Raw genomic sequence first — 20,915 nt, 5'->3', positions numbered from 1 at the left:
TTGTATTTTTTCTGTGCCCTGGTCTCGTATCTCATAATTGATAGCGTTAAAGAAAATTGAATAGAAAATACCTAGTTTAGAATCAAACCCAAAATTTGGATACCCAAAAATGAATAAACATATTCAAAATATAATCATTTTTGTTTCGTTAAATAAAATACCAGGAAGTGTTCAGATTTTTTTACCATATCATCTTGTATACAAGCAAATATATTAATATTATTATTTAACACTATTTTAATTAGTTACGCTCACTGATATACAATCGTATGTGGTCATCATATTTATTATGCGCGTAAAAAGTAATGCATATGCGATTTTGAAACTAAATACATAAAATAAGTGTAGTTTCCATCTTCCAGAGGGGAGAAGGAAACAAGTCAAGTATAAAAACAGCTTTTATTCTACAGTGAGAAAAGGAATAAGGCCTTTGTAATGCAATTAATTAATTTCACAATATTTAACAGTTCCTCGGCTGAGTTGGTCGCCTTGTTCGAACTCGCTAATAGGATTATGTGACCCTGAAATAGGGTTTGTTTTCCTTTAAAATATTCCTCTTAAGTATATTTTCCATCTTTTGACTAGTTTTTGTAACTATTTTTAATTATTATCTGTAACTTTTCTTTAAATTAATGCAATACGGAATTGTATTAGGATTTTTAAGGTAAATTGGTGCTTATGGTGTGTGACGGAATATATTTTGAGACAATCCTTAATGTTTTGTTGAACTTCGGCGGGATTTTCCCAGATGTGAAAATTAATTAGTAATTAAAGGTGTCAAAGCTTTGAAATGTGGTAATGTGGTTTATAATATTTAAACACCTTTTTGTTATATTTACTTTGGGTTTTCATATTAGATAACTTAAATATAAAGACTCGTATAAAATAGCAATTCTAAACTTTGTACTCAGACAAAAGGGATTAATTCTTTTCATGAAAGACTTGACAACATAACACTTAATAAATACAAACCTTTCACTTTAGGACAATTTCTGATATTAGAACAACCCACTAATATTAGGTTTGAAAATTTAAATTAATACCAATCGTATAAATATGAACTAAAATATGCCTCAGACTTCTTTCAACTTGACATTTTATTATTTGACAATTAATTTACGATATTATTAAATTAAACACTACCAGGACAACACAGCTTGACAATGCTGTTGTCAGGTCGGTAACTTGTGCTAACTTAATGTTAACGTTAAACGTTGATCGCCTAAATGATTGATGCTGGTGTTAGATCCGCTTCCACTCATTAGACTAAGAGACTCGTGTGATGTGGAATTTGCGTTGCAATCATTCTCTAAACTGTTTGCGTCCCAGAGTGATGAACAGAACACTTTGTCATTAGTCGGGCTTGCATACACTTGAGTTATAGTAACTGCATACATCTATTTGTTGGTTGGGAAAATTGATTTGCTAAAATAATGAGTAATAAGTAATAAATTTTCGAGGTGAAATTTATAACGTATTAGTTGTGTTTGTTCACACACAAGTTGGTTTGCAAATTTAAATTAACTATCTAAAACTGAAATCATAACGTAATTAGGGTGGTTATGAGCAATATAATGTTAATAAAGGAAACAAATCGGCATTATTGTTTCTTGACCCAGAATTATATACCGTAACTTAAAATGTGCAATTCTGCGTTAAAAGATATGCCATCTTTAGACCTATCTAGATTGTATTTTAAATTCAAAGAAGCTTATGATAGCCAACGAGACCTATATTTGTACATGTTATATACAACATAAGGTGGACAGCTAATCATGTAATTCCGTTATTTGGCTAAAACTTATTTAGCAGAATCCTAACTGTAGCCTTTAGAAAAAAATCCCCCTTCAACTTAATTTTTTTCAACTGATCAAGACTTGAGTCTGACAGAACGCTAAAATATTGATCACCAGTCAACAATCTTACAAGTAATATCGATCTTTTCACCTCTAATTCTCCCAATATCTGCTCAATTGGCTGCAATAATATGCAAAGTCACTTTACATTTTAATAGCCTCACTTCCCCTCTTATTCTTCTTACGATGGTTTCCCAAGTGGGATTATTCATTCGATTGACAGTGAACGCTTGAAAATCATCTTAACGTTTGGTTTCTATTTCAGAAAGTAATTTTAAAGGCTTCTAAGGTTGAGCAAGCTTAAAAGCTTAAAACTATTTACAATCTAAACTCAAACAACCTGTTCTAGATTAACTGGAAATTATTATTTTAAGGGAAGTTGTTTATTTAAGTTAATGATTTCAAACGTTTAATTGTATTGATAAGGTTTTAGAGCTGCGAGTTTCATACGAGGCATGTATCAGAAATTCCGGCTCGTCATAGCGTTTTTGTAGCTCAGTTTTTCAACTTATTTCTCACCAGTGAGGTACAATACTATTTTTATTGAGAACCAGTGGTCAAACACACTTTTAAGTTAGTCGCCTATTGATCTAAATGAAATTTGGGTTATTAGACTTTGAGGAATGAGTTTACATTTAAAGTGTCCATATTTTAACAAAGACGGAAACAATATTTTTTTTTTTAATAAGTAGTCTAAGGAAAATATCCGATACACCATAAGGTTAGTTACGGTATACATACTACGAGTTCTCAGTTTGAGTTTTAATTGTATAGATAGAACGAAACTTTTGTGATCAAAGTAATTGTTTATGTTTATGTGTATCATTGACGCACCTAAATGCCCTAGTTGCTCAAAAACATACCTAATTATTTAAACTTTTTAAATTGAAATAATAATTATTTAATTTAATTTGTTTGCGAAAAATTCCGTACAGCAGGTACAGGTGCACAATTACAATATAGCATGACATAACATTATATACACTTTATGAAATTTATGACCGTTTATCTTGATAAATTACTCAACGTAAAACAAATTCAGTTTGAAAATAACTAATAATTTGATAAAGTATATAAATACAATAACTACCATTTTATTAAACAACCCATAACACAATTACGTTTTTAGATCTTTAAAACGAAACACATAGCCGACGTAGCAGAAGAGTAAAAAACTTACGTCGATTATTCAAACGCGACGTATTCTTTGTTACTTCCATTTGCACATTTCTACATGCACACGCCAGATACAGTGTGTGTTTCAATTTGTCAACACTGATACTCTAATACCTGTGTGAATCAGCAATGCACCTCAGCCATATTTTCACTGCCCTTCCCCCCTCACCCCTCACTCTTCCCACTTCTCCATTTCGGTTATGAGCGTCATCTTTGAATCCCCACGCACGTACGTCGAGCCCGTTCCAATCAGGGCTTCACAACATCTTTGGTATCAGCTCCCGAGCCCCGTCACTTCGGCGAGTTTTACAAAGAAAAATATTGAAAATTTGAAGTAATAATAGAAAAAATAAATATTACTGCAGCTGATCTAGGTATTAATCCATAAAATATAGTTTACATATTTTAAAACCGTTTCTATTAAATTGTTTTCATGATTTTAAACTTATTAAATAAAACTGAGTATTTAACTTATGAATATTGTCAATATCTAGAAAATGTTATCAAGATGGATCATTGGGGCTTTTTTCCTCCCTAAATATGGCTCAATTCATCAACAAGCCTGAAGACAAGTTAACCACCTTTAATTATTGTCCTACAGATATCATAAGTACAACTGTTACTTTTTGCCTCAACATCAAGATGCGTACCACCATTACTTATCGTCCTCGAGACATCAAGATGCTTACTACCGTTACTTATTGTCCTGAAGACATCATTATGCTTACCACTATTACTTATTGTCCTGAAGACATCAATATGCTTACCATTACTTATTGTCCTGAAGACATCAAGATGCTTACTACTGTTACTTATTGTCCTGAAGACATCAAGATGCTTACTACTGTTACTTATTGTCCCGAAGACATCTGGATGCTTACTACTCTTACTTATTGTCCTGAAGACATCTAGATGCTTACTACTGTTACTTGTTGTCCTGAAGACTTCAACATGCGTATCACCATTACTTATTGTCTTGAAGACATCAAGATGTTTACAACTATTACTTATTGTCATGAAGACATTAAGATGAGTATCACTGTCACTTATTGTCATGAAGATATCAAGATGCTTACTACTATTACTTATTGTCCTGAAGACATCAAGACGAGTATCACTTTCACTTATTGTCCTGAATATATCAAAATAATTACCACTATTACTTATTGTCCTGAAGACATCAATATGCTTTACACTGTTACTTATTGTCCTGAAGACATCAATATGCGTATCACTGTTCTTATTGTCCTGAAGACATCAAGATGCTTACTACTGTTACTTATTGTCCTGAAGACATCAATATGTTTAACACTGTTACTTATTGTCCTGAAGACATCAATATGCTTAACACTGTTACTTATTGTCGAGAAGACATCAAGATGTTTACCACTATTACTTATTGTCCTGAAGACATCAATATGCTTAACACTGTTACTTATTGTCCTAAAGACATCAAGATGAGTATCACTGTCACTTATTGTTCTGAAGATATCAAGATGTTTACTACTATTACTTATAGTCCTGAAGACATCAATATGCTTAACACTGTTACTTATTGTCCTGAAGACATCAAGATGCGTACCACCATTACTTCTAATCTAGTGGAATTTAAAAGTTAGGGTGAGAGCGGGCATGACCGCCAAGCAGAAATCCAATTAAAACTTGGTCACCTTACCCTCCCTCACACATCCAGGCCTTAATCGAGTCGGCTAAATTGCATTAACATTTCCTCCGTTTTATCAACAAGATTTTTCACAGACTGTACATCAAGTTCTCGTTGGTAATTTCAAACAATGACTGTAACCTTGTATCGCTTGCTCATCTCCTTTCCCGCGTGTTAAATGCATTTTTTGCCTGTAAGCTATCAAATTCTCATTTATTGACAAATTTATTTTTTTTGACTTAACTCACGGAACCGTAACTAAGCTATTTTTATTTCTAAGAGTTAATTTTGTCTTCTGTTTACAATTGTTGAAATGTGTTATCAGAAAGTGTGCAGACGATAAAACAGTTGATGCAACACTTACCAAAATATACGAAATTACAAAATAGTTCTTGTCTCTAACCAATAACTAAAGCTTAAGTTAATTCTTGGCATTTTTGTAAACAAGAGCCTTAACTTGAAAAAATCTGGTAAAGTCATAGCAAAAATTGAAATTTTCTAATGATAAAGGGCATATATAAACTATTTAACTACATGCATCCTAAAGCCACGTCGAGTCGAGTCTGATTCGTAGATGGGCACAAAACCACTAATTAAAGTTGGGGTAACAGAACACAGACACGGTGGATCTGAGCTAATTTGTGGCCAAGGTGTGATCCCTTTTGTCGAACATCTCAGAATCTGTCTGGCAGATAGTACTTGACTCATATTGATAAGAAACCAATTTACCATGTAACAGTTTCTGCTACAAAGGTTATTAAGAGTTTTAGATAATCAGTACTTTTTGAGGAGTTCATAATCTTGTCTTAACCAAAAGTATATTGGTTTCTGTATTTCTTTTAGAGTACTGGACCCTAATTGTTAAAAATATTTGAAAATACTAGTTTTTTTTGTCGATACAATTATTGAATATCCCTTTTAGTGTTTGAAACTGTGATAGGTACTTTTTGAACTTTAGTATAACGTTTTTGTCTTAGGACGCTAGGTATGAGCTCGGGATTGTTTTCACATTCCGTCAGGATAAACCTAGGGGTAGCAGCATCATCACATGTATACAATCTATTGGTAGCTAAAGCGGGATTTTAACCCGGGACTTCAGAGGACGAAGTCCCATGCTATACCACTGGATTAGCTCGCTCCCCTTAACGTATTTTAAAATATATTGGTCGAATCGCAATTTAATGCTGATTTTTTTATTACCTAATATAATGCATTAGTCTATCTATAAATAAGTTGAGGATTGAATAACAGTTCAACTACTCACTCCCCTATAGTAACAGGTTACATTGATGGAACTTCTGTCCTGGAGGCCTCAAATGTTGAGAAGTTGTCGGTTTTTTAAATCACACTTTAATATATAGACCCGTGTGATAAAACATAGGAAAAATAGATAGGTCTCTTATTTAAAAAACGTTTTCTGTGTCGGGAGACCTATTTTATGGCTTAGTGAATAATTTTGAGATTCACTCTTACATCAATTCTTATTATGTATAGCAAAACGTATCTATGCTTATGTTTGAGACACTTTAGGTTGACTCGCTTAGTGCAGCAGTTAATACACCTCTCAACCACCTCCTCCGCCTTAAACTTGGATGATCAAACAATTTCACGACTGCAAGTGGCACAGAATCCGAACGTAGCAAACTCAAATTGATAGTAAAACTCTTAAGCTAAGAACGACTTAGCAGAAATCATTTGGGAGTACTTGTCACCACTGTCTTCGTGTTTGTCTCATAGTTATGTAAATATTGTTATCTGGGTAGGTTAAATATTTTTTAATATGTATCACGAATATTGTTTAGCTGTATTTGGGCTAGGTGTAGTTTTTATGTTAACTTAATCAAACACATTGTTTGAAGAAAAAAAACTGTTCTCAGTTGCATATCTTTCGCATCCATTTAATGATTTTATGATGCTAAACAACATTCGACCGTGGCAAAACTAAGACTTCATTAAATTATCGTTCAACCTATTCTTTAAATCACAGTTTTGGTAAAATACATTCAACGTTCACGATTCCAAATGTGGTTATTATAATACACTGGAGTTCTGTTTTTTATGTTGTGATTACGATTACTTTGCTTAGTAACTCTTAACACGATTTAAGATAGTGTACACATCTCAAATTACTCTCGCCGTGTTATTATAGGTTAACTAATATTATTACTGTTTCTCATAGGACATAAGATAATGTGCTGTCAATAAGCATGGTTCTGTAATTGTAGAGATATTTGTGAAGAAAATGATAAATTATCTTAAAACAGTGTTCATTTTGAACTTCTCATTTATTTTAGTAAATTATATCAAAATTTCTTCTAAATGTACTCTGAACTTGTTTTTCTGGCTTACATTGACATAAGCTGACAACTATACAGCATAGCTAAAATATCGTTTATTGGCTAATTTGATGTAAAGAGGGTAAAGTAAAATGCGCTGGACAGAGTGCAGGGACAGTTGAAGGGGGGGGGGGGGGGGGGTGAGGGTGTATGCGGAAAGAGCTTTGTGGGGGTCAAATGGAGTGGAAGAGAAGGGACCTTGTGGACAGAGAGTTCAAAGGGTCTACAGGTCCGACTGTCCACAACTTGTGTTGGATCCACAGACTGCGAAAATATGAATTGTCACATACAAAGGCAGCTAAAAACAGAAACGGGAACACTCTCCAATACTTTCGGGGGACTCGTGATAAACGTCGTTCTTTTATTTAAAAAATGGCAAATTCTTTGCCGATTTTATGTATAGACTATGCCTATGTATATATCACCAGTCTCAGAAAATCTGTAGCTTGTTTGCAATATGATAAGTTTGTTGTATTTGTGTTCAGTTCTGTACATATTTGGATGTTAAAAAAACGGGAAGTAAGAAACGTATTGGAAAAATAAATATTTGTTATTTTCAAGGTAAGTAGAACTACAAATTTTAATCATCCCAACTATAATTGATTAATCATTTTTACGTAAAATTTATCAATGCATGGTTGAAAAGTGCATTTACTAATGGACATTAATTATTAAACTAAACAACTTAGTTTCTAAGAGTTCTGAAGTAGGACAATCACCTAATGATTACTTTTAATGTTCGTAGCGAAAACATTAGCCAAACTTTCATTTTATTCTTGTAGAATTATTCAACAGCACTAAACCCAGTTCATACTAAACCAGTTTATGTTTGTGTAAAACACTTAAGCTTTTAAAACTCGCAAAAAGTGAGTCAATATGTGGTGTGGACGCATTGAAATGAGAAATTCAGAGAGGGGACGTCACGAGCGGGAATAGTGTGCAAACAAAATGATGGGTTTAACGTTGGCGACGAACTGCTAATTTATTCTGCACCAATGATCCGGCACAAATATAGAGGGATCAGCTAGTATCACTTGTTGCTACCCCTCTCCCCTCCGGCCTAAATCTATATTAATTCGCATTCATAATTTTAGTGACGAGGTTTGGAGAGGCCTATTTCCCAAATCCAGGGGCTTATTTTTTCGCTGCTTAGTCACACTAGTTGATCTTTCCTCGCGTTTTGATAATTTCGGTTTTCAAATTACCGTTGGAAATTTATAGTTTTCTGTGTTTATAGTTTTGTGCCGAGGTGTAAGGGTGTCAATCAAATTGGGAAGTTGTATTGTAAATTAGACATTCTATCCAGTAAACGAACGATGTTCTGTGATCCTCATTTTTTCAAGTTAACACTTGTTTAAAATCTATGATTAAAGGTTTCTGTGGTATGTAACATTTTTTATGAGAATATACCAATTATTCCAGCTTTTAAGTGCTGGTTCCAAAAGGGAGGCTAATACTGGTACGAAATGGAATTAAATTCAAGTTATCAAACATAGATTACAGTCCATAAGTCAAGAAAGTACCTTAGATGTTTTAATTTGAATAATAGTTAGTAATATCATTCCCTTTTTGTCTGAAATAGAATATTTTTAAATAACCTAGTATACAAGAAAGTAAGAAATTATGCATCTAGAACTAGAGTAAGGTTTTAAACATAGAATGTTTCATGCAAACAGGTTGAAATGCATGAGATGTTCCTCCTGTATTTACATATTTGCACTTTAATGACAACTTAAATATATTTAAACCAATTTCACCACCTTAATAAAATTTTATAAGCGAGTAGATAAAAATATTCTTTTTTTGAACAAAACCGGTTTACAAGAGAATGACGCAAGCCCATTGTCCTGCACATTATGACGTCATGGGCCATGCGAGTTTTTGTCCCACATAATGATATGATACAGTAGCGCCGGCAGCGCGGCGTAGCGGTCTGTGCACAAAGCTTTATGGAACATTTATTGTACAGCTTTGCCGCGCACAGCCATGTTTTGGAGGGAAAATCCTTTATGTTGCTAACTCGGGTCCTAACGAAATAAACGTGCACAATGGTCCCGCTACAGTTACGCTCTGTCCTGTGTTTACTTGTAATTTTTAGAGATTTTAAGGAAAATAAGTGGAGATGTGAAAAATTCTATTTACAGCAGTGCGCTTTGTCATGGTGAGCTTTACAAAAATCTTAAAAATAGTATTTATAATTTTTTGAATAAACACTGTACATTTTTTACTTACCTTAGGTTAAAGCTTAAACGATTACTGGTTCCAACAATGTTATAACATAAGGTAAGAGTTATAAAATATATTAAAGAAATGGTAAAGCGAAATGATGTTGGAATGTATGGAAAACTAAAAGTTTAGCAAAAAGCATTTGACAATAGTTTGATCTGATATGATCGACAACTTTGTCAGACGACGAAAGTTGTCAATTCCACTTTGTATCTATTTGTTTGCATTGTAGATCAACATTTGTGCAGTTTGCTATCGACAAATATTTAAAATGTTTATGAACGGTGAAATAGCAGTTTATATTATTTTCTGCGTTCTTGTTTACTGTAAAATAGTTTTCATTTATCGAACTTTTACTTAGAATAGTAGTTTTTGAAAAAAAGGAAAACCATGATAAAGTTACATCTATTAAAGGAGTAGCTTATAAATGTTTGAGGTCATTTAAAAAAAAGAGGATATGATAGATAATCTCTGATATAGCCGTATTTACAATAAAAATACATAGAAGCACTTTTAATATCAAATAAGATTACTTACACCAAAAATCAGCTTTAAACAGTCAAATTAAGTTTTTTTTACCACTTTAATCAATATAAAGCAAAACAACGCACTACGAAATGTACATAGTTTCCCTAGATGATTGAGGGTTAGTTGAGGTAACAAAAGAAGTTTATTGTTGTGAACATTGGTACAATGAGTTTTAAGAGGAAGGGATTGTAGCTAAACCACATTGTTTGTGTTGCAAGCTTTATTGCTGTTCAAAGTGGAACATCTAATGTTAGTGCAGGCAGGGATAAAACCAATTAGGTCTGAAACACACAGACCAGTTTGTTACTGTTGGTATTATTAGTTTAAGGTTAAAATTTTTACACAATTTTAATATTTTAAGTGTTTTACAAATAATGCAAGTTTGCATGGGAAGTAGGAATTAAATTACTGTATGATCTCCGTCATTTAATATTTTGTGTTTTTACGCCGGTAGCATTTTTTACGTTTTGAAAGGGAACTGTATAAACCCTGGTCTTGTTAATTTTGTCATTAGCAGGTGTGTATCAGTTGGGTACCTGTAAGCTGTAACAAAAACGTTGATTCTTTTTTAAATGCATGAAATTGAAACGTTTATTGGGTGATATTTTCGTCCAATGAATCCGGAACAAATACCAAAGGAGTAGAAAGCGTTTTATGATTGATATTGTTATTATAGTCTTAATTACTTATTGTCTTTAAAATTGGTAATATGGATCATTAATGACCTTTATTTCGAATATTGTATTTAGCTCTGTTTTAATCAAACTAAAAAAACCCTTCTGGTAAATATTACGTTTAACATGGTTTAATTTTATATAAATTCAATTAATTTAAGAAGCAATGCTATCATAAGATAAGAACCCATAACAAAAACTTGAATTGGGTTTCAAAACCTCAATTGACCTCAATTTTCACATTGGATAGCACTTTTATCATACGTAATAAATTGGTGAAAATCCATTAACCTATTTTGTTAACTTTAACTGCTGATGTAGACTTTCAATTTTAATGGACCAGCTGTAGCGATATATTTTAAATTAAAAGGGTCATAGTGAGATATTCCCCCTCATAGAATGTGATACCATTAAAATTAAATGTCTTTCATTCGTAAGGTACTTGGAGGGGACACAAAAATATAACTTACAATAGTTTCCTTCCGATTTTGAATGTTTACAAAGTTGGTTGAAAAAAATTATAACGATATTTTAAAAGCCTAAAATTAAATCAGTGACATTTTGATTTTGTTAAAAATATATTTTCACAGGTACCTGGACGTATTAACGTATGAATGGAACACCCTCTTCGCAGTAGTGTACATATCTTTGAAGTATAATTAATCGATTCTTGGAAATCATAATTGGTTAAATTTCCAAACAATTAAGATACGTATTGCTCTAAACGGCTTAGCCCCAAATAGAAACGATTGTGGTCAATTTAACCGCCCAAGAGCTAATAAATCAAGATCGGAATCGGTCCAGTGATTCAAGGTAATTTTCGCTCGCGGTTTAGCCACCAGCTGCAAACCAATTAATATAACTTAATAACTCAATAAACCCTTGTACACATTGTAAACCTTGATATATTACGGTTTATTTTCGCCGATCTTAATTATAATTTACACACGCGTTCCTGTTGTCCATGCTGTGTATTTACGATTGTTGTAGCCTATTGTAAGCTAACATTTCGTGTTTGTTTTAATTTAAATTTGAAAATCATTTTTGTTATTTTAATGAAACTAAAAGAGTAATAAAACATTAAGATAACGTCCAGATCAATACATACATCTACATAGCAAAGAAACAATCATTTTGATAAGTTGGAAATAACACAACTACTACTATAAGGCTACTTCGTACTACTTCACGTCCCTCGCATCAAAGAAGGACAGAATGTATGTCTTTGAGGTCGAACAATTACCAATAGACAATGTTTACTCTGTGGTGAAGTTGACTAGGTATATTATGTGACAGGGGTAAATATAGTCACAGTTTGCTCTCAAACGTTCCCAGTTGAGCTAGTGTGTGCCAGCGATTGTTTGTATCCACTTATGTCACAACAAGCAAATACGCTGAAGAATTATTCTACACCGTTGTATTGTTTCTAGATTGATTTATTCATGTTGTATATTGTTGAATATTATTACAGACGGAATGTGGAGTTGCATCGGTAAATGAGAATGACCACAGTGGAAATCGTAGCTTCTTACCTCCATCACCATTAATTAAATATGTTATTCTTTCTAAAATAAATTTTATCAACAAAATCTAATATTGGGATTATATTTTGGGTATATTTTAGTGACCTCATTCGAATCGCATGTACGAAGTATGAATTAATTAATTTACTTTGTTTTTGAATATCTAATTTTATTTTATCAGCTTTTCAATATGGATAACATAGAAAAAACAATAACATATACATGAAACACCTTTTGTTTAAAATTCGATGCGCAATGGATGTTTAATTTCATAAATATTCACATTAGAACTTTGATGTTTGGTGACAGAGTTTTAGTTTGGTATACAAAATAGGTTTTTAGTAATCCTGGGTATGTAGACTATTTTGGATTATTTACTTCAGTGATGTTAGCGTGATTGAATTACAGACCTCATTCTTATGTAACAGTACAGTTAGCACAGTATTTAATCTCATAAGATCAGCAATGGAAAAGCAATGATTGTGTGTTTACCAATTTTTACTTTTTTTACTAATTTTATTTTTTTTATTTTTACCAATACCAATTGCGAGTGTACTACTTGTATTGTATACATCGACGTGGATATCATGTAAAGCTTATCGATGTGCACTAAAACACCACACTTTATTGAACAAAATACGTTGTGCCAAATGTTGTGATGTTATTAAATTACATTTCATCACTTGCAATCGTGTGTTCTCTATTTATACTAATGACGAACCATTCTGTTTCAGGTATGGATTTTTTATCACGGTCTGGTGTTCAAGGTATTTACTTAACTTTTATTAGTTATAATCATCCATTACACGGGCAGTTAGTCTATGTGGACGGGCCAAAGAAAGGTTAAAAGAGGCCGCAACCTCTTAAAATAATAGATTTTATACAATTTATTTCCTGTCATTATCTGTCACATCTCTTTTCAGCCGGTCTTATCAGATTTTTACGATTTAGGTGTCATCGTAAAGCTTATTATCAAACGGAGGGGAAAATCGCAATGACAACGGTCATTTCTTTTAGGGATTCGCCCCTATCATTGATTTATTATTAGAGCTCATTTTCAAAGATCCAGTGATGCTGACAAACTTTCATTTGAACGGGTTTTGAATTGAAATTTAACAGCCGAACCTTGCCTCAATGTTTAACCACGGTAAAATTGTAGTAAAGAGACCAAACAGTTTTAAAAAATTATTTTAAATAGGCAACATTTTTTCAAGTAACCCGATTGAGGTAAGTAATTCAATCTTTATAGCGGGTGTCTAAAATTAACCATCAATATTTATTCATTTTTAAGTAGTATTTTTTTGCCTCAAGTTTTCAACCCTATTCGCAGTTTACGCACGGGACTCGTAGATCTACGTAATTTTTTTATATACATATTCTCAGTTGTGTACTTAGTTAATCAATACTACTCATTCCCTGACCACAAGCTGGGTTTGTAGACGTGGATTAATCAAGTACGTCCCTCGCCCATCCCCGGGGACGTCCAGTTCCGGCGGTCTTAATGAGGTCTTAAGTAGGAGGAAGGATAGAAACCCATGGAGAAATCGATCATTTCCTCTTGTAAACAAGACTTTATTTAAACAACGTTTTTCTATCAACTTTAGAATAAGAAATGGGTGTTTTTTTTCATGGGTGCAATGAAAATGATTGATATATCAATGTGTTTAAGATATTAAAAACATTAATCAACCAGGTTGTTTATCAAAAAATGCAGTTTAGGCTTCGTAAAATACAACAAAAAATAGGGAAGCTTGATAACGTGCTGGTCGAAAACCGAATGTCGTCTGTTCAATTCTTGATTTTTTTTAGGTAGTTTTAAAACGTTAGAAAGTGCCATATCTTAAAGTATCACCCGCTTGGATGAACCCACTCTATCTTCAACTATCAAATACGTGTTCACAACAATATTCAACAAAAAACAGTCTAAACATCATACATCATGTAATCCCATAACACGTAAATAATGGTGTTTCAACAAAAACGGATTTCTCGGGATGCCGTGTGTAATTCGAATTTGAATATAAAGAAAACATGTTTGGGGGTTCCCTAGGGTTCTGGCAAGTCGTTACGCCTCTCCCTCGGGATAAGACTCAACGCGGGTGACACTTCTATAATACAGCAGTCCTCAGACGGAGCGACACGGTGGGGTGGGCTACTTTTCTTACCCTCGCCATGCAAACATCAAATAAATTTTACTCAAGGAAAAGTAACACTCTCTCCTTATAGGGTTTCTGGTTACAGAGAGGCTAAATTTTGTCTCGCGAGTTTTGTGTGTCTTTTAAGCCAGTGGCATATTAAACTATGTTTGTGAGATAATTTTACTATCGTTGTCTATCGTGGATCAATTTATACGCTACAATTTTAATAACCGAATGACGGTTGGTAACTATATTAAAGCTATATTTAAGTTATTTGAATGATATTTCCTGCATCATAATTATTTAATGTCCATTCTACACCTTGGCAAAGTGTATTTTAGAGGTCTTGTTTGTTATCTAAAAATGTTCGGCAATATGGTGCGATAAACGTTTATGTTTATTTTTTTACTCTGAGGTATTTAACATCCAAGTGGAATAAAAACTTAATTAATCCACTGAAAAAAAGCTAAAAGGTTTGCAGATGATCAATTTTAAACGCTGATACTATTTAACATCTTAAACGATTCGCATCACTAAATATTCAATGTAGACTCCATCAGTGTCTCGAGAGTAGTTTGAGTAAAGCTCAGTAAAATTTCTTACGTTCACTAAACCACTCTTGGGATCTTGGAGCGCATAAAACATTTACTCTTAGAATAACCAGAGACGCAAACGGGGATTTCGCGTTAAGTAAAAACTCCCTCCATTTTCTTACAAGATCGACACAGGTTTTAATCTGATTTAGGACTCAAAGAGACGGGGTGTCGTGTGTACCCTATTATGCCACCCTTATTTTCTTTTGTGCTACTTTTACTTGGATTACCTTCAGGCCACCTTTGTCTACCATGTCTGTCCGTTTGTTGAGGGGGGTTCAGGTAATTATCAGGGAGGAGTTCACAAGATGAGGGAGGGGTAATTATCGCAAGCAAGATAAACACTGCTGGGGTGATAATTGTTTTGCCTTGCAGCGTTTTTATCTCTTCCTTGGAGTAATTGAGACACTCTTTGGAAATATTTCGATGTTTCGTGCTTTACTTAATCACTTGAAAAAGTCTTCCTCAAAATCCAAACACAAGCTCTAAAATACTTTTTTCAAAATCATTTATTTTATCAACATATTTTAATCTGTAAAACAACAAACTAAAAAAAGCATAACCATAGTAAACCGTTACCAATATCATCTCAAGGGTAACCCTGCATATTTCGCCTCGGTATATGAAAACAATTTGGCAAAGACGGCTGTCGGGAATTTATAAAAAAACGAAGATACAAGATCGCTTGGATGTTATTCTTAAGGGTTTCGTCCAATGTTGAGTGCTGGTGATTTCTGATTCTGTGTGTGTATTGGTGTGTACGTGTGTGAGTTAGTGTGTGTGTAGTAGCAGGATGGGCTAAGGGAACGCAGCTGGTTTCTTGCACTGAATTGCCCAAACGCTCTTCTTCAACGATTTCCATTTACATTACCGTTTACGTAAAAGAATTCTTTTCAAAACAACATGTTTTTGCGCAAAAATACTTGTTGTAATGGTTAAATTGTTCTTGTAGACCTTGTATTAGTTGTATTAGTTGTTATAAACATAAATAAAAACCGTCTAATTCTTATATTTTTACGTTAAATTACCACGTGCTGTACATTTTGATGTCACCTCAGCCAAAGCTCGTTGACCTGATTTTACAGTAGATTAAAACCACTATAAAGTAAATTTTAAAATAACAAATTAGACCTACTACAGAGAAAATAATTTCTTAACTGAATGTATATATTTTACGTAAACCAAAATCTTTCACAACGCACAGCCACCGACCACAGTCACAGTTTTTTCCATTAAAAACTTTTCCTCATCTAACAATCTAACAGTCATTATGCGATGAAACCAAAAAGCCAAATGTGTATGTGATTTGCATGAATTAACTTTGAAGTGTACAGTTTGCACGTAACGACAAGCGCCATAGAGATAATATACGTTGTGGAGTGGTACAAAACACCCAGTGTTCTGAGCACCACCACGCCCTCTCTTGATTTACATTGTATTTATACACTAACAGCGAGCATTAACCCCACTACTCCACTACTTCTGTCTCTTCGTTTTGAACAGTTTTTTTGTCATTTCACTAATTGTTAGTACACTAATCCTTGGGAACAAGCTGGGTTTTGGAATAGCCTGAGGATTTGTCCCCTAGGTGTTGGGTACGAAAATCAGCAATCATTTAACTTTAACTTTGTGGTAATGCTCTAGGCCTTGCCAAAGTAACGTAAGCTGCTAAAGTAACGTGTGCCGGCTCAGGGCTAGGGCATAGCGTCCTAGGATGTGAAACAAGAACATCGACAGCTAAATTACTTTTGAGGTGTGTCACATGAAATTTATTTGTTTGTATTACAACATATTACAATAAGCTAACTACACGGGTCGAGTGCATTCATCAGTTGATTGAATTAAATTACAAGTTATGTATATTTGTTTGCTCATAATTATTCTTTGGTTACTTTTTTCAGTTTTACTTGAAATACATTATCATTCGCATTTTTATTATATAACACTTACATTCGCATTTTCATGTTTGTGTCCATTCAGCCCGGTTTGTCATCACAATCAATTTATTAATTAATATTGACTATTTTCTATATAGTTTATTTGATTCTAACAGGAATGACTGACAAAATTTGATTATATTCAGATAGTTAACTCACGTTCATGAGTTCCAGGACGAAGATTTATATTGTATACGTTAACCTAAATTATACATTTAAGACTGCGTAAATGACTGGATAGCGTGTGGACTTCAAAGGCTAACGTTACCGAGTTTGTCCTGTGTAATATAATAGAACAGCACTAACAACAGTAAATTGAAGATTTCAAGACATCTTAAAGAGTTTTATTGTAATATATTTACGTCACATTTCAAATATATAAAACTTATAATTGATACCCGTCAGAGACAAATGCATACGCATTGAGGTAAAATCCTTAATTTAGGATTAAATAATGTAATTTAAATTAGATTCAATAATAGTTATATAACATTACTGCATAATAATTCATTGGAGTTTCCCACCAGCGCAAGGTCTACCTGTAACCATATATATTTTTTTTAACTATGTATATTTCTATATCGTTACCTCTCCGCAAAAATACATTCCTGTTGATAAACAGTCCCTGTGGTTAGTCTTCGTCACTGACGGTAAAACTCACGTTTAACGACTATTTCCAGCGTTCCTTGGTTTGTGAGTCACCCTACCTGAGGATGGTAGCAGATTAAACGTTATGAAACGTCGTAACAATGTGTTTTACTCAGCAATGAAAAATCATTATGAAAAATATCCTCAATAGTTAATTATTCTTATAAAATTGCATAAACTTACCATAGTGTCAATGATCTTTAAATAAACACCTTTGACATCGTGTCATTTGATTCATAAAACAATCCCATAACATGGTAATGAAAGAGACATCCATTCAACATTTGTCCCTAACTTATATTGTAAATAAATATTTCCTCTTTTAAATGAATATATTCTAAAAAAAAGCTCCTAAAGACCCTACGAACTTACTCAGATAGTGTTAAGAAATGTCGAACCCTCTTTTTATCGAGAAGTCCCTTGTGATTGACAACTTTTTAAATGTCGGAAATGCAAAGTTTGGTAATTTTTCCACTGCTTCCCCAGTCTGAAAAGATTTGAGGGGACGGTTGACCTATGACTCAGAGGGTGGGGGGAGGGGGGTGCGTTTGTCTGAAAACGAGAAAGAAGAGTTGGGGTGAGTCACGAAAGGGGATTCTCCTCAAAGGGCACATTATTGGCTTCAGGTTATCAAATTTGTCTTTGGGGACAGAAAAGCGTGACTGACTCGGAATAAAAATAATATCGGAATCCTTTGTTTCCTTATTTAAAGGGTCGGTTGGAAACCTACTTTATTCAGTTTTACCGCTCTACTACATCGCTGGTGTTTTAAAAGTCTTTCTGGTGGCGAATAAAAATAACGTGAATTATTTCTTGCACTTGTTTAGGTTTACAAGGAAATTCGGGGGAAATATAGTTTGAAATCAGGATGTTTTAAAAATCTAGTCTAGTATTAGTAAAATTTTACTATGGAGTATCATAAAATTAAATCAAACTATTACGAGTGGTAACTATTACATACATAAATAATATATGCTTCGCAATAATAAGTACAAGAATATGGAAGTATATTTATTTAGAAATTCTGTAAAAAGAAGGAAAAAGTGATATTCATAAAATTTTACTTACGCGTTAAATACTAAAATAATACCTCAACCCGAGATTCTAAATCCATTCCATATTCCTTAACAGAGCTCGTGTGTACAAGAAAGATATTTAATACATCGATGTTACTCAACCCGTCAAATAATGTTAAAAAGCCAGTCTAATTCACCATCAAAATACCTCGGTTTTCACTTCCGTCTTAAACGAGTCAGGCTATTAATGAAACATTAAAATTCATATTCTTTATTCCAAACGTTTCAACTCAAGGTATTATTTAAATTCCAAACAAAACAAGGGATTACAAACAGAGAGTCGAGCTCCCCCCCCCCTCAAAATTACCCCCTTCAATCGATCTGCCGATGTTGTTCTCTTTGGGCATAAATAACAAAAGTGTTTTCCCTTTAAAAGTTAGGAAATTGTGCGAGCTTTGAGAATGCTAATTTCTCCTAAAGTTGGAACCTTCTGACGCAAGCCTCAATAAAACAATCGGGTTGGTTCAATAACGATATCATATGATCTGAGAACCGCTTTGTATCATTTGTGTTACTGTTCTTCTGAGATTTATGCGTGAGAGAAACGAGTGAGTTTATTTTACCAATATGTTTTACTTATTTGATTCTTACACTGAATAATTTTATAATAATTAAGTAATTTTATTTTACTCGTGTTGCAGGTTTTTTATTGTTCTGTGTCTGTAGCACAGAGAAGACTGGCTGTGACTGTAGTAACCCCCTCTTTTAGTTAATCCAGTTTTGGGCTGTCAAATAATTATTATTTACTATAACTTAAAGTTATTTAGTATATTTAGTAATAATACCAATATTTACGCACTTTCCAATATAAAAATTTATACTTTTTTAATGAGGTTGGCAGCCTCACTTAATCTCGCATTTGCCCGTCCACATTGGCTACAGAATTGTGCGCGGTAGTCCGCACCTATCCAGCAAAGCAAAGCCTGGGCCAGTACAGTACAAGGGTGAACTGTACTGATAGTGGCAGGTGCCAGCATCCGAACCCACGATATCACTACGCTACCATACCGACCTAGCCGCCCAATACCTCAATCCATTAATAAGATACATACATTAATCAATAATGAATTAATACATGTTTTTTTATAATTACATAAAAATTGTTTATACTCGTTGCATATCTCTGTCATTGGGAGTGTTACATAGCTTAAAACTATGTTTTCTATTCTGCCTTACATTTTCCTAATCTCAAAATTTAATTTTAAAAATACGTTGGTAGTTTTTTATACAAGTTTTATTTATAAATTTTCTCGTACAAAACTAAATTCTGCAGTAAGCGGTTTAGTAGTCAAGCGCGAGACTACGGTCCAGGGTTCAATTCGTATCCATCACGAATAAATTTTAGCTTCCGGGTTATGCCACACTCGTTGATTTGTGCTATTATTGTGTTTTTCGAATGAAAACAAAAAGAATCAGTTTTTCTAGTAAAGAGCAAATTCTCCTTCCAACAAATGCGTACGATATACTCATAAAGTGGTTTTATCACATTACACTTGTTTTATTATAATAGCCTACTATCTTTGACTATTATCCAATAGTCAATGCTACTATTCAGCAAATTTACATAAATGAATAAATTTTGTTCAACATTCCCTCATTAATCATAATCATCGTCAACAATAGTTGCATATAATATCATAATGCATCGCTTGATATTGTTTGCTCGTTTGCAGTATTAACCAAGGGGTTGCCTTCTCCCCGTGGGATGATGCAAGTACATTAGCAGATTATCTACAATTATCTCGATAAAACTTATAAATAACATTAATAAGATAAGGGGAATCGTTGAGAAAAGGCTTCACATCGTCCTCGGAATAAAATAAAGCTCCTTAATAGGTAGTCTTTGCTAGTAAAATATTCCTTCGATAAATATTGTTTTGTCCCTATATAAACCTGCAATAAATTGAAAACTTGGATAGCTTTTAACTAAAACTGTTTTAATCAAGGAAATGAACGAGTCCCATGATGGTTCCTGTCTATTCTCCCTGTTGAGATAATTGAAGTATACCAGTGTAAATATATTCTTTAATTTACCAAACAAAAAGTAGGCTACATAAAATAAGAAAGTTTATGAAATATTGCAGTCTCAAGTAGCGATTCAGCAGGTACCCGTTGAAGCCACCTTGAACTATAATACGAGTTATCGGAAGTGAACTACTTGTCTGTCTCACATGCAGATGACGTCATAATCCGAGATACCATCAGGTGATTGGTTGGTTTTCAACAATTGAACATTTCCTCTTACTTCGATGCCGCCTTTTTCCTCAAAGTTACTTCAGCGAGTAACAGGGAACGGTGAATATATTACTTTCGCCCACTGTTAAAGTATATGAAGAAAGTATTGTTTTCGGCAAAAAATATTTTATTTGAATCACCTCTAAAATATTGTTGTGTACCTCCTATTGGAGAGACCTCTAATGGGGGGAAAAGTGTTTAGAAGTACATTATTTTTTATTATTATTTTTTCTAATGTAGCTATTTTTATTGTCTCTGTTTGGATTTTTAAGTTATTTTACGCTATAATTGTTCGCGCACTATGAA

The 20,915-nt window shown here is 33.4% G+C and overlaps 1 protein-coding gene across 1 annotated transcript in view; it reads left to right on the top strand.

The window, feature by feature from the left end:
- Positions 1–20,915, top strand: part of LOC129004912 (Krueppel-like factor 6) — a 496,340-nt gene that overhangs the window by 363,184 nt on the left and 112,241 nt on the right. The gene's annotated exons all lie outside the window — the stretch shown is intronic.

This window comes from Macrosteles quadrilineatus, unplaced genomic scaffold (genome assembly GCF_028750875.1).
Source record: "Macrosteles quadrilineatus isolate MER2022 unplaced genomic scaffold, UCM_ALF_1.0 Scaffold_12__1_contigs__length_5162894, whole genome shotgun sequence".
NCBI lineage: Eukaryota > Metazoa > Arthropoda > Insecta > Hemiptera > Cicadellidae > Macrosteles > Macrosteles quadrilineatus.
The sequence above is the reverse complement of the archived record's forward strand: the minus strand, read 5'-3'. Positions and strand labels throughout refer to the sequence as shown.